Here is a 14170-nt window from a genome sequence, read left to right on the forward strand (position 1 = left end):
ATGTGCGTGCCTTCTCGCCCACTAGAGGGCGCATCCAACCTCGTGGTCCTCAGTTCCATAACTAGCAAGGAAGCCATCCCCGGGGAGGTGGGCGGGTTGTGAGAATATATGCCTGCTGTCCCTGGATAACACCTGTTACGGTAAGTAACTGTGCTTTATCCCAGGACAAGCAGGCATGATATTCTCACATGTGGGTGACCTCCAAGCCAACCAAAAAAGGGTAGGTGGGAGGATGGCAATTTATGAAAACAGGTTACGTAATACCGACTGGCCAAACCGGCCATCGTTTCTGGACAAGGTGTCCAGACAGTAATGAGAGGTGAATGTATGAACCGAAGACCAAGTGGCAGCCTTGCATATGTCCTCCATCGGGGTGGATCGGAGGAAAGCTATTGAAGCTGCCATCGCTCGGACCTTGTGCCCCGTGACTCGACCCGGGGGAGGAAGGCCAGCCTGAGCGTAGCAAAAGGAAATGCAAGCGGCCAACCAGTTAGACAGAGTGCGCTTGGAAACTGGGTGCCCTAATCGATTGGGATCGAAGGACAAAAACAATTGAGGAACCTTTCGATGAGGCCTGGTGCGTTGAAGATAAAATGCCAACGCCCTCTTACAGTCAAGAGTGTGAAGCGCCGTCTCGCCTGGATGGGAGTGGGGCTTCGGGAAGAACACAGGAAGGACAATGGACTGATTGAGGTGGAAGTCAGAAACAACTTTAGGTAGAAACTTAGGATGGGTGCGGAGGACCACCTTGTCGTGATGAAAGACAGTGAAAGGAGGGTCCGCAACCAAGGCTTGCAACTCCCCAATCCGCCTGGCGGAGGTGAGGGCAATTAGAAACACCGCCTTCCAAGTCAGAAATTTCAAGAGGGACTTGTTGAGTGGCTCAAACGGGGGTTTCATCAGTTGAGCCAGAACCACATTCAAATTCCACACGACGGGCGGAGGCTTGAGAGGGGGGCAAACCCTGAGTAACCCTTTCATGAAGCGTGTCACCAAGGGATGGAGTGACAGAGGGCGTCCCTCCAGAGGTTGGTGGAAAGCAGAAATCGCACTGAGGTGAACTCGCACCGAAGTGGTTTTCAAGCCGGAGCGCGACAAATGAAACAAATATTCTAAAACCGAGGATACCGGAACTGATACCGGATCCAGGTGAAAAGACGAGCACCAGGTGGAAAACCTGGTCCATTTCTGCGCATAGCACAGCCTTGTCGAGATCTTGCGGGAGGCTTCCAACACCTCCTTCACCGATTGAGACAGGTCCGGAGGAGTCAGGGAACAAGAAACCAGGCTGTCAGGTGCAATGACTGCAGATTGGGATGTAACATGGATCCTTGACTCTGAGACAGCAGAGAAGGAGAGACAGGCAGGGGAAGAGGCTCCCTGGCACTGAGTTGGAGCAGCAGGGAGAACCAGTGCTGACGCGGCCACCGAGGTGCTATGAGAATCATCGTGGCCGTGGACGATTTTAGGTGTACCAACGTTCGCATGATCAGAGGGAACGGAGGGAATGCATACAGGAACCTCCCTTCCCAGTCGAGTAGGAAGGCATCCGCTTCCAGACGGTCCTGCGAGTACATCCGAGAACAATATAGTGGTAGTTTGTGTGTCTCCGGAGAGGCAAACAGATCCACCTGTGGCGTTCCCCAGCGAGCGAAAACCTCGCGTAGAACTGCTGAGTGTAGAGTCCACTCGTGCGGTTGCAGAAGTCGACTCAGTTTGTCCGCCAGGCAATTCCGTTCTCCTTGGATGTAGACCGCCCGGAGGAAGATGTTCCGGGAGGCCGCCCACTCCCAGAGGCGAAGAGCCTCGGAGCAGAGGGGCCATGACCCCGTTCCTCCCTGCTTGTTCACATAATACATTGCCACCTGATTGTCCGTGCGGACGAGGACCACCTGGTCCAGCAACATGTGAACGAAGGCTCGAAGTGCTAGGAAGATGGCCCGCAGCTCTAGCACGTTGATATGACACCGCCGGTCTTCTGCCGACCACAGGCCCTGCGTGCGAAGACCGTCGAGATGGGCTCCCCACGCGTACTCCGAGGAGTCCGTGGTCAGGACCTTGTGAAAAGGCGGAGTGCGGAACAATAGCCCCCTGGACAGATTTGAAGAGTCTGTCCACCAGCGTAGCGATTTCCGCAAAAGCGGAGTCACCGAAATGAGGCGAGACACCGGGTCGCACTCCTGACGCCACTGGGATGCGAGGGTCCACTGGGGGATCCTCAGGTGTAGCCTCGCAAACGGCGTGACATGTACCGTCGAGGCCATATGGCCCAGCAGCATCATCATGTGCTTGGCCGACACCTTCGACAGTTGAGAGAACTGGCGACTCATCCGTACCAAGGCTTCCAACCGCTGGGTCGGCAGGTAGGAGCGTAGGCGCACCGTGTCCAGCACCGCACCTATGAATTGAAGAGACTGCGACGGCCTCAACTGAGACTTTGGGAAGTTTATCTCGAACCCGAGAGTTTGCAGGAAGGTAATAGACTGTCGGGTCGCTGAGATAACCCCCTCCCTGGTCGGGGCTTTGATGAGCCAATCGTCCAGGTAAGGGAACACGTGGAGTCCCCGTGACCTGAGGGCTGCTGCAACCACCACCATGCACTTCGTGAATACTCGTGGGGACGCGGCCAGGCCGAAGGGCAGTACCCTGTACTGGAGGTGGAGGTCCCCCACCTGGAATCGTAAGAATCTTCGACAGGCGGGGTGCACCGGAACATGGGTGTATGCTTCCTTCAGGTCGAGGGAGCACATCCAGTCCCCTTCCTCCAAGAGGGGATACAGAACCGGGAGAGATAGCATTCGAAACTTCTCCCGGGCCAGGAATTTGTTGAGCTTCCTGAGGTCCAATATGGGGCGCAGGTCCCCGGTCTTTTTCGGGACCAAAAAGTAGCGGGAGTAAAACCCCGTACCCCACTGGTCCTTGGGGACCGGCTCGACCGCCCGAAGCTTCAAGAGGGCTTTGGCTTCGGTTATAAGGGTCGGTAGCTGTGAACGGTTGCAGGGGACTAAACTCGGGGGGCTGTCCGGCGGCGAGGACACAAAGTTGAGCGAGTAGCCCTCGGAGACGATCCGGAGCACCCAAGCGTCTGAGGTAATCCCGGTCCATGCCTCCCGGAAGGACCGGAGACGGCCCCCGATAGGAAGGGATTCCTGTGAAAGTGCGGAGGGGAACCCGCCCCGTCCGCTCAGCCCGTCAAAAGGAAGGCGCTGGCTTAGAAGGGCCCTGCGCCGGGGCTTGGGTTTGTCCCCCTCTGCCTCGCTGAGACGGACGTCTCGGAGGCGGTCTCGAGAAAGCCGGGGTCGACTTCTGAGGGTATCGGCGCGGCGGAGGCCGAAAGGGTTTCTGAGGCGGGGGCCTAGGTTTGGGGCGGACCAGGGATGCTAGAGAGCGCTCCTGTTCCGACAAGCGTTTGGTCGCCGCATCCAATGACTCGTCGAATAACTCGGACCCCACACAAGGCAAGTCTGCCAGGCGTTCCTGCAGGTTTGGGTCCATGTCGAGGGTGCGAAGCCAGGCCAAGCGGCGCATGGCCACCGCGAGGGCCGACACCCTCGAAACCAGCTCAAAGGCGTCGTACACTGCATGGAATAGGTACAATCGCAATTGAGACAGGTTGGACATAAACTTGTCGAATCCTGCTCTTTGGGAGTCCGGTAACGAGTTTCGATATTGAGGAAGATCCTTCACCATACCCCGCAAATAGGAGGAAAAGGTGAAGGCGTAATTTAGAACCCTGGTGGCCATCAGGGAATTTGAATAGAGGCGACGGCCAAACTTGTCCAGGGTCCGCCCTTCCCTGCCTGGTGGAACCGTCGCAGAAACCCGTGAGGGCTGTGATTTTTTAAGAGCTGACTCCACCAGAAGGGACTGGTGTGAGAGCTGCGCCTTATCGAACCCTTTAGGGGGAATCGTTCTATACTTCGATTCCATTTTTGAAGGTACAGACGTGACTGTAAGAGGGTTTGACAAGTTCTTCAGCCAGGTCTGCAGAAGGACGCTGTTGAGAGGGAGTCTAGGCACCTCTCTAGGAGGAGTGGGGAGGTCCTGTTCCTCCAAAAATTCTTTGGAATACCGAGAACATACCATCTGGTCAATCCCCAGGGCTTGGGCCATGTCCTGAACGAAGGATGAAAATGAGGACGGCCTAGCCTGGGGAGACGGGGTTCTCGACCGCCCCACCGAGGAGAGGGGGGAGGCCTCATGGGAATAATGAGGATCCCTAACCGATCCCGAATCCCAGGATCCCCTCTCGAGGGCCCTCGAGGGGGAAGGGGAAGTTGTCCTCCTCGCAGAACCCTTGGGTGAGGACCCCGGGGTTCGTGGGACACTCTCCCGTTTTCTCGGCGAGGCGGCCCGGGAAAACTTCCCACGAGGTGAGCGGAGGAGCCTCGGATTGTCGAGGCGCAACTCCGACACCTGCAGCGCCTCGCCCCCGAACGACGAGGAACGGTCGCGCCGAGGCGAGCCTCGAGGTCGCTTAGACTTCCTCGATCGACGCCCCGTCCGAGGTCGCGTCGAGGGCGAGGCGTGTCTGGAAGACCCGGAGGAAGAGGAGGAAAGACGGCGCACTCTGCGCAACTTTTCTTTGGGCCTTACACTCCGCTCAGGGGGTTCCCCCGAGGTCGAGGTCCGGGGCGGGGCCGAGACCGAGGTGAACGGGGTCACTGTACCCGAGACCGAGGTCGCCGAGGCCGGGGCTCCCGCGGTCGAGGGGGCCGAGGCCGGGGCCTCCGAGACCGAAGGCGCTCCGGCCGAGGTCGAGGCTGCCGGGACCGCAGCACGCTGTAACACTTCCAGGGCTCCCGATAGCTCCGATGAGATCAGAGCCCGGAGGAGATCCTGGAAGGCCGGAATCCCCACGAAGGTGGGGAGTTCCGAGTCCGGGGCACACTCCCTGGAGGGCGACCTCGGTCTCGAGTATTCCCTCGGGGTGTGCGGAGTCGAGGTCCGATGCGGGGCCGGGGTCGACCCACCCGCTTTGGCCTGACTCGAGGATGGCTTCTTTGCTGAAGGGGATGGAACAGAGGACTTACCCGAAGCTTGCTTCACTGACGACGCCTTCGAGGATGAGGGTCGGGGCGAGGCCGAGGCCCCTGAGGACGCCGAGGCCGAGGTCAAGGCCGGGGCCGAAGCCGGGGCCGACGTCGAGGCCTTAGGCGGCGCGTCGACGGCGAACAAATCCGCCATTCTGGCCTTGCGGCGACGTAGGGCCCTGTTTTGGAAGGTAGAGCAGCGATCACACGACTCTGTCGGATGTTCGGGCCCCAGACAGACAATGCACCACCGGTGAGGGTCAGTGATGGAAAGCAACCTCTCGCACCGGCTGCACTTTTTGAATCCCGTAACAGGACGGGACATCCACGAAGAAAAAGAAGAAGGCCGGGAACGTACCGACGTCCCCGGCCGCGGCTTCCGGGAGCCCCCGGAGCCAGACGAAAACGAAATACTTTTTTTTTTTTTTTTTTTTGAAAAGAACCGAAAAGAAAAAAGGCAGCACCGCGAACTAATTCGATGGAAAAACAAACTAAACGCGGCAGCTAGAAGGCAAAAACACTGGAGCTCAGATCCACAGGGCTTTCTTGCTCCGCGGAAAAATTTGAACTGAGGACCACGAGGTTGGATGCGCCCTCTAGTGGGCGAGAAGGCACGCACATGCGTGGTGCAGTGTGCAAACTTGAAACTTCTATCAAGTTTGCTTGAAAAGCTGTCCGCGCCGGGGCTCCGTAGATGACGTCACCCACATGTGAGAATATCATGCCTGCTTGTCCTGGGATAATCCATATTATAATGTCAATAACATAACATGGTAATGAAAGGACTGTCCCTGTTTTGGCATATACTGCATTGACATGTTTTCACTTACAGTTACTGTTTTTCTTGGTTCTGTTATTTTCTGTGAAAAACTTAATAAAAAATATTGAACACACAAAAAAATAATTTTATAAATAATTTCATCTTTTAAATAATTTGTGAATTTTTAAAAATATGTTTTTTAACTTAGCTCAATCTTATAATGCTTATGAGCAGTTTAAATGGCTGGACCCCTGTAAAACCCTGGCCTACATTTCAGGCGCCTATCTTTGTTGCAGACCACGATTCTCAGAACGGCACCGTAGTTTTTAGTGATGTGTGACCGGTGCTATTTTTTCTAGATGCTGGCTGATTCTGGAGCTGTTTTGAGAATCTGGGCCTAAGGGTATGCTAAGTTTTGAATAGGGCAATCTGTGCGAGTTCAGTTGTGATGATTACTAAAGGACACGCAATTCTGTGATGATAAATAGCTTCACTCGACCAACATTCCTATATTTAAAGAATGATGTTTTGCAGGATCACTCATTTTCTGTAAATGGTACACATCTTACAAATTTTGCCAGGGGTATGTGAGCACAACTGTATGTATAAGCTTGAAATCTTTTGGTGACCCTCAGAGCTTTCTCATATTCACACTGTGGCCCTTTACATGAAAAAGGTTGGAGATCACGGCTTTAAAACATGCCCCCCATTCCCTTCTCATGTTAACACCCCCCTTTGCAGTTACATGCCATGTGAGAGACATTACATGTTCAATTTACAGAATAGGGATATAAGTCAGTTATGTGTACAACTGATAATTAGTGCCTATTACTATTAAATGTGTAACTTAATCTATTCTGTAACAAAGTGTGCAATTGTCTAACTTCATTTATAGAATTTGGGGGGGGGGGGGTGGTAACTGCTTAGTGCACTTGAGTAAAAGGGCCCCAGGAGCTTTTTCCTCTAATCAACTCCTTTTCTACAGAGTCTTGGTAAAAACCAATACAATAAATCCAATATCAAATATCACCAGATGACTCCAAGGTTACCAGCCCACAGCTCATAAAAGGCCCCACAGTTCTTTACATTTTATGAAAATGAGAAATACAATATCCTGCATACAACGTCAATAAAACCAGGCACTGCTCACCTTGTCCCTCATGACCTGGAACTATTAATCATCCTAATTTAGAAACATTTTAAGCATGTTTGAATCTATTTCCTCTATAATATATCTTTACTCCTATGAAATACTAATCTTGGAAAATATATGTATATATTTTGTACCTATGACCTTCTTAGCATTTTGTTAGCGCACGCTAAACATTAGTAAAAGGGCCCCAGAGAAATAAAAATCAATCAGCTGCCAGCAGCCTTGAGTCATAAGGTAGTTGACTAGAGGATAAGGTCAGTGGTAGAAAAGCTCAATAAAGGCAGGGAAGGAAGGGACGACAACAAATTAGATATAAAATTCACACACCCAAAAATGGGATAAGTGGTCTTTTTTTTTTTTGTAATCACTTGTTTTCTACTTTATTACCTCAAAATGAACAGTCACAGTGAAGCTGAAAAAAGTCAATATTTACACAGGAAGTACAAAATCCCCCCCAAAAAAGTTGCTCGCTCTCTTTTTTGTTTTCAGTTATGAAGTAATAAAAGTTACGGTTAATTAAAAAAAAAAAAAAAAAAAGAATAAAGTATGTATTGGGGGGGGAGGTAAATAAATTAAGGAAAAAAAAACAAAACAGTGAACATTCAATATAAAAAAATGGCTTTGAGATTGAGCGAGGGCCTTGGTGCGCCAACTAGAGGTTTAAAAAGTAACATAAAAAAGGTCAACATTGCAGCTACTCTGTTTTGTTTAAACAAAACAGAATAACCAGCAATAGCTTTGTTGCTGTTCCTTTTAATTATCAGTTTCCCCTTAAACATGTTTTGCTTTAAAAAAAATGCAGTGGCCACACCGTTGGTCAAAAATAAATCCAAACATAACACCCCAAATCCCTCTTTCAGCTCTAAGGCTAGAGTCACAGGTGTTAACATATAGTAAACTGTGAGCTCCTCTTCTCCTCAGCTCTCCCTCAAGGTACAGAAAGCAATCAAAGGTCCTTCAATACCATCCCACACACTCCCTCCAGCCCCACCCATGTAAAACTTGAACAAGAGAGTAAAATAACCCCCCATTTTCCAAGAAATCACACTTGTTCTTGCTCAGGGATTTCTCCCTCGTTGCCTGCCAGTCTTCCCCTCTTCCCCAACCCAGGATATACTTAAATTTGCTAGAAAAACTCTGCACTATTACATGCCTCCCAAAACAGTAAACTTTAATGGATCTGCTTTCATGTTTGGCTTCTTTTAAAATTTGATTTAATTCAACTTTGTTTCGTTAAATGTTCCATGTCCTTCAGTTCCACACCTTTCTTTTCATCATTACTGGTTTCTCATTTATCCCAATGCTTATTCCAAACACCTTTCCTCTCCATCATGCCCTGCCAGCCAAGAAACGATCATATACAGTTAAAACTATTTGTTTTAATAAAAATAAAAAAAACAAACAAAAACCCAAAACCTTAAATAAAAAAGGTGTGGGGGGGGGACCCACCACCCAAACAGATGTGTGGAGTGTAGTAAGATGAGCATGTTTAGACGCTGGCAGCCTGCCGGTGTCCAAGTAAGCAGGGGGGGGGAACAGGAGGGCCGTGTATATGGAATCATCAGAGGCAGCGGTGTCACTGATGTCAGGTATCTCCTCCGTCGTCATCAGTCATGGCTCTTCTGAGGCCCCTTACCCCCTTTTGTATTTTTTTTTTGCCCTGTTTCCAAAACACAGCGATAAAAAGTCTACATACACACAGGGACTCGCCTCCATCCGTTGGCAAAAAAAACCCAAAAAAAACAAAATTAAAAAAAAAAAAAGAAAAAAAATTTAAAAAATTTCTTCAAAAAAAGGGAAAAAAGTACAGTGAAGACACTGAGGAAAGAAAAAAAAAAAGAAATTTAGAAACAGTTCAGAAATACTTCAAACTATCAAACATTTGCTTCATTTAATATAACATTTCTTCTAGAAATTAATAAATGTTATTGCAGTAGTAACGTTTAAAAAAGGCACAGAGCACAGGTTTGGCTGGGATCATGAGAAGAGATAACGTGACCCTCTCCTATGAGGAGTAGCCAGTTAAGACATGCTGGCAGCAACATACATAGCATCTGCAATGAGTTATTTCAGAATTAATGTAGAACTTACTTGTCAACCTCCTTTCAGTGACTAAAGAGCAGTAAAATGGACTGAATAAGTTTTTGCCCTTCTATTTAAAAAGAGTATAGAAACAGTGCAAGAGTCACAAATGATTACTGCATACCATGGTACTTGACTAGTTAATGCCATTTATGATTTTCAACACCGGCCAAATCAGCTCTAATGGTGGGGCAGTCATGTGTGACGCCCAAACATCTATCAAGAACACAGAAGAAAACAAGCATCAGCCTGAGAAAATGGAAGATTAGATTTACTCGATAATTTTATTTCCAGTAGAAAAGCACGAGTCCTGAACCTGTGGGTAGTGCATCTTCACCTGCGAGTTATGCAGAAAGCATCATCTACATTTTCAACTTCACCTCCGTGCATCACTGAGCATTGCCCTCTGTTTGTTCTAAAGCACAGATAAAAAGAAGAAAAACAACAAAGTTGGGGCACAGGGAACCTCCCCAATCAAATACTTTTGATCTGCAAGAAAACACAACTTGTTAACAAATGCACATAGCATCAAGGCGAAACTAAAACCACCTGAGTTCAACCAGCATTAACACTTGTTCATCTCTGACTATCAGGAGCAGCCCTGTATATAGACATTCCTGTCCCTGTAAAGCTGTAGCTTTGTATGGCTTAGTCTTATTTGAGTGTGATTGGACTAGCTTTTGCAGTCACATACCTATTTGAGGCTAAAAGTAGGCTATACTCAAAACTGAAAGGGCGGGGCTTCAGGACTTGTGTGCTTTTCTACTGGAAAAAAAGATTATCGAGGTAAGAACCTAATCTTCCAATCTAGTGCAAAAAGCACACAAATCCTGAACCTGTGAGATAGTATCAAAGCAGTTCCTTGAGCCTATGGTGGGATAGAAGAGCTTACTGCTAGCACCACAGACCCAAAAGCGAAGTTCCTTTTTGCTGCCACATCCACCATGTAAAAAATTTAGTAAATATAAATAGAGTGGATCATGTACCTGCTCTACAGATCTCCTCGAGCGAAACCATTCTGGACTCTGCCCATGAAGATAATACACTTCTGGTGGAATGCACTTTCAAGGAAATTGGTGGTAACTTACCCCATCCTATGGTAAGCAGAGGAAACTGCCACCCATATCCATCTGGCAATCAAGGCCTTTGAAGCTAGCCTTCCTCTATGACCAGAGCCCATTAGGATGAAGAGATGATACGACAACCAAAAATCATTGGTCACCTCCAGGTAATGAAGGAGAACCCTTCTGACATCTAGCTGTACTAGTATTTTGTCCTACTTCTTTATACCTGTGGCCTGGAATGCCAGTAGTTGGACTTCCTGATTCACATGGAATGCAGACACCACCTTTGGTAGAAAGGTACGCAGACACACTTCTGCCTTTGTGATTCTGAGAAATAGTTCCCTGCATGACGAGGCTTGAAGCTCTGAAAGTCTTCTAGCATAAATGACTGCTACCAGGAAAACCATCTTTACAGTGAGGTCCCTCAGCATGGCCTCTTGTAAGGATTTTGTAAGGGGCCTTAATTAGGGCCTTCAACATGAGGTTAAGGTTCCATGAAGGACAAGTTTGACGCACAGGTGGGACACAACAGCATTGCTCCCTTCAAAATCCTGGAACTATCTAGTGAGAGGTCAAGGAACCTCTCTCAAATTGAGCTTGAAAACAAGATAGTTCCTTAAAGGTCCAGGTAGCCAGTCTAACTACCAAGTCTTTCTCTAGACCTTCCTGAAGGAATGAAAGGATTTCTGCTATTGGAGCCCTCACTGGCTCCATCTACTCTTCCGAACACCAGTGCTGAAATAATTTCCAGGGTTTCACATAAGTTGCTACTGTGGTTGGTTACTTGGAGAGAAGGAGTGTGGCTATGACCACCTCCGAGTACTCTTTTTGTACTAAGGCACTGCACTCACGAGCCATGCCATAAGCCCAAAGCATTCTGGATTCTCTAAGGCGACTGGGTCCTGCGAGAGCAGCGTTGGATGGAGAAGGAATTGCAGACTTTGGTCTCTCTGTAGCCAGACTAGATCCACATACTATGGGTGACGCAGCCATGAGGATCACTAGCCTTTGATACATCACTATTCTTTGGATGGCTCGGTCTATCATTGGCCAAGGAGGGAGCACATACAAGAGATCCCTGGTGGGACAAGGCTGTACTAGAGCATCTACACTGGTGCTTCCTTGCTCACTCCTTCATCTAGAGTATCACAGTCTTTAGATTTCAGGCTGATGCCATCAGGTCGAACATCGGATGCCCTCAGTGCTGAACAATCCTGTCAAATGCTTCCTGGGACAAGGACCACTCTCCCCAGATCCAGCGTCTGTCGACTGGAAAGTTGGCCTGAACATTGTTCATTCCTGCTACATTTGTTGCTGAAATAGCTAGCAGATGGTTTCCTGCTCAGCAAAACAGCTGGGCCTCCAATTTTAATTATGTACTCGGTGCCTCTTTCTCTGTTGATATACACCACCATTTTGGCATTGTCCGAGAAAACTCTTGACTGCTTTCCCTTCCAAGGTCTCCTGGAAAACACATAATGCTGTTCAAATGGCTCTCAGTTCCAATCTGTTGATGGACCATGTTCTCTGTGAAGGCTCCCAGCAGCCCTTGGCCGGATGACCTTTGCAATGATCTCTCCGCCGTAAAGGATGGCATCCGTAGTCAGGATCACTCATGTTGCTATGTGTAGAGGCAATCCTTTGGACAGTGTTTCCAGGCTTAGCCACCATCACAAACTGTGATGGGCTTCCACTGAAAGTGCATCTGAAGGGAATCCAACTGTGGTGACCAATGGGGTAATAATGCATTCTGGAGAGGTTGAAGATGAGTTTTTGTCTAAGGTACCACTTCTATTGTTGCTACCATTGACCCCAATACCTGCAAGATGCTGCCATGCCAAGGGGATTGGCATTGCTAGAATTAAAAAAAAAAAAAAATCTGCCATCTCAACTTTTGCTGGCGAGCCTCCATAAGGAAGACATGGCCCTTTGCCGTGTTGAATATAATCCCCAAGTACTCCAGGGTTTGCGAAAGATCCAGATGACTCTCTTGAAAATTGATGATCCAGCCCGGTTCCAGCAATAGGTGGACTACTTGCATCACTGCCTTACGGCCCTCTGCTTGGGATGCCACCCTGATGAGACAAATGTCCAAGCACGGATGAACCTGAATCCCGGCTCTGTGCAAATGTGCTACTGTCACCAACATTACCTTGGTAAACATGCGTGGCGCTGTTGCTAGTCCAAATGGAAGTGATGAGAACTGAAAATGTCTCTCCAGTACATGGTATTTGAGAAACCTGTGAACTGGAATAATGGAGATATGCAAGTAAGCCTCTGTCAGATCCAGATAGGCTAGATATTCTCCAGGATCAACCAAGGAAATAACTGATCCTACTGTCTCCATATGGAACTTGGGTACTTTTAAGGCTGCATTAACCAACTTGAGATTCAGAATGAGTTTCTAGCCGTCCAAATCTTTCTTTGTCATGATGAAGTATATAGAGTATTTACCTGAGCCAGGACTTCTTCCACCACTTGGATCTGTAGCAGCGGTTTCATTGTTGCTCGTACTCAGGGAATCTATGAAAAAATCTCGAGAGGCTGAAAAAAATTTGAGTTTGTACCCCTCTCGAATGATATCTAGCACCCACTGGTCCATGCAAATCCTTTCACAGACCTCCTGATATTCCACTGGTCTCCCTCCTATATGAGGAAGATAAGAGGGATTTGGTGTTATTGGAACTTTTTGAAGTTGGATACTGAGCAGGTACCTGATGCAGTTTCTGCCAGAAATACTAAACCTCTGCCTATACTCTTGAAATGACCTCTGTGAAGAGAAGTTTGCCAAAGCCACCTGTAGCCTTGAAAGAACCACAACTTGCCCCTTGAGGTACATGTGGCTTGTTATCCGGAAGAAACTTAGGATGCTTGTCCATCACACTGGTTACCAAGGTCGTCTAGCCCTTTGCCAAAAAGCATCTCCCCCTTAAAAGGCAGTTTGCGCAGTGTGGCTTTACAAACCAACACTCTCGCCCACTGTCTGTCTGACACAAAGCATCTTGCAGGCAGAAATAGAGTATGCAGACACTTTGCTCATGACTCGAAACACATCATACATGGCATTTGCTACATAATCCACTTCTAACAGAACCATCTGGGGGTAGGCTCTCATCTCCAAAATCAGCAAATACCTCAAGATCCAAAGCCAAGGCCTTAAATTGCCTTTTAAGAATCAGATCCAGCCTGAAGTCATGTGCATCCTTCATAACCACACCGCCTTCATTGGGAAGAGATGTTTTGTGACCTGTGCCACCAAGGAATCCACCTTAGGTGGAGTAAACAGCTGCTGGAAAATCGGGAGCCAGCTTAGTCATTGCCCCATGCAAGGGCCCCTCTGGCATTTCCCAATGCTCCGTTTGCATCATAGTGATCTCAGAATGTGGCTGAAAAAATGTGGACTGAGTCTTGGAGCTGCTCAGCAGTGACCACTGTGTCTAGGCAGCTTGCAGAATATAGTTCCAACAAAGAGACTGCAATGATCTCATTTAAGTTAATTGGCTTAAACAGCCTGCACAATGTCAGGTCTTCTCCCTGGTCCAGGACTGCTACAGCATCCTGGCTGTACTCACCCTGAGAACCTGCTTCTCCTACAAAGGAAGCACTTCTGGAGAGAACAGGCATCAATTTGGATTCCCAATTGTCCCAGTCCTATGACTGGACCTCAGTTTCCTGGGGATCCTCTTCTTGTAAAGGAGCCAGAGACTGCAGGGATAAACCCTTCTGCATGCTAACTGGCATAGCGTCAGCTGGACCTAGGGACTGCTTGTATTTTACATAGGCATTAAGCATGAGAGCCACAAAATCAGCATCCAAAACCTGACCCGAGTCACCAGGAGATCTTTTTAAGATTCCAATGGACTTTCCTGATGCAGTGGCCTCTGTGCATTCTCCCTTTGCTGGCATTACCTATCACCAGTGGAGAGCTCTAGTAGTGATTTATGTCCCACTTCTTGAGCCTTCTATGTCTTTGGAAAGTTCAATGAGGGCTAAGCCCAAAGCTCACCCCCCCCCTCATGTGACATGGCACACAGTGCACAGGTGCTCATCCAGTGCAAAATTTACATGATTTAGTGGT

The 14170-nt window shown here is 48.5% G+C and overlaps 1 protein-coding gene across 2 annotated transcripts in view; it reads right to left on the minus strand.

Annotated features, from left to right (window-relative positions):
* Positions 1 to 7294: 7294 nt before the first annotated feature.
* Positions 7295 to 14170, minus strand: part of CSNK1E (casein kinase 1 epsilon) — a 154140-nt gene continuing 147264 nt past the window's right edge. For both annotated transcript variants that reach the window (XM_033929421.1, XM_033929423.1), the window contains exon 11: positions 7295 to 8764. The gene's annotated coding sequence lies outside the window, so the exon portion shown is untranslated. The remainder of the gene's footprint in view (positions 8765 to 14170) is intronic.

This window comes from Geotrypetes seraphini, chromosome 2 (assembly GCF_902459505.1).
Source record: "Geotrypetes seraphini chromosome 2, aGeoSer1.1, whole genome shotgun sequence".
Classification (NCBI taxonomy): Eukaryota; Metazoa; Chordata; class Amphibia; order Gymnophiona; family Dermophiidae; genus Geotrypetes; species Geotrypetes seraphini.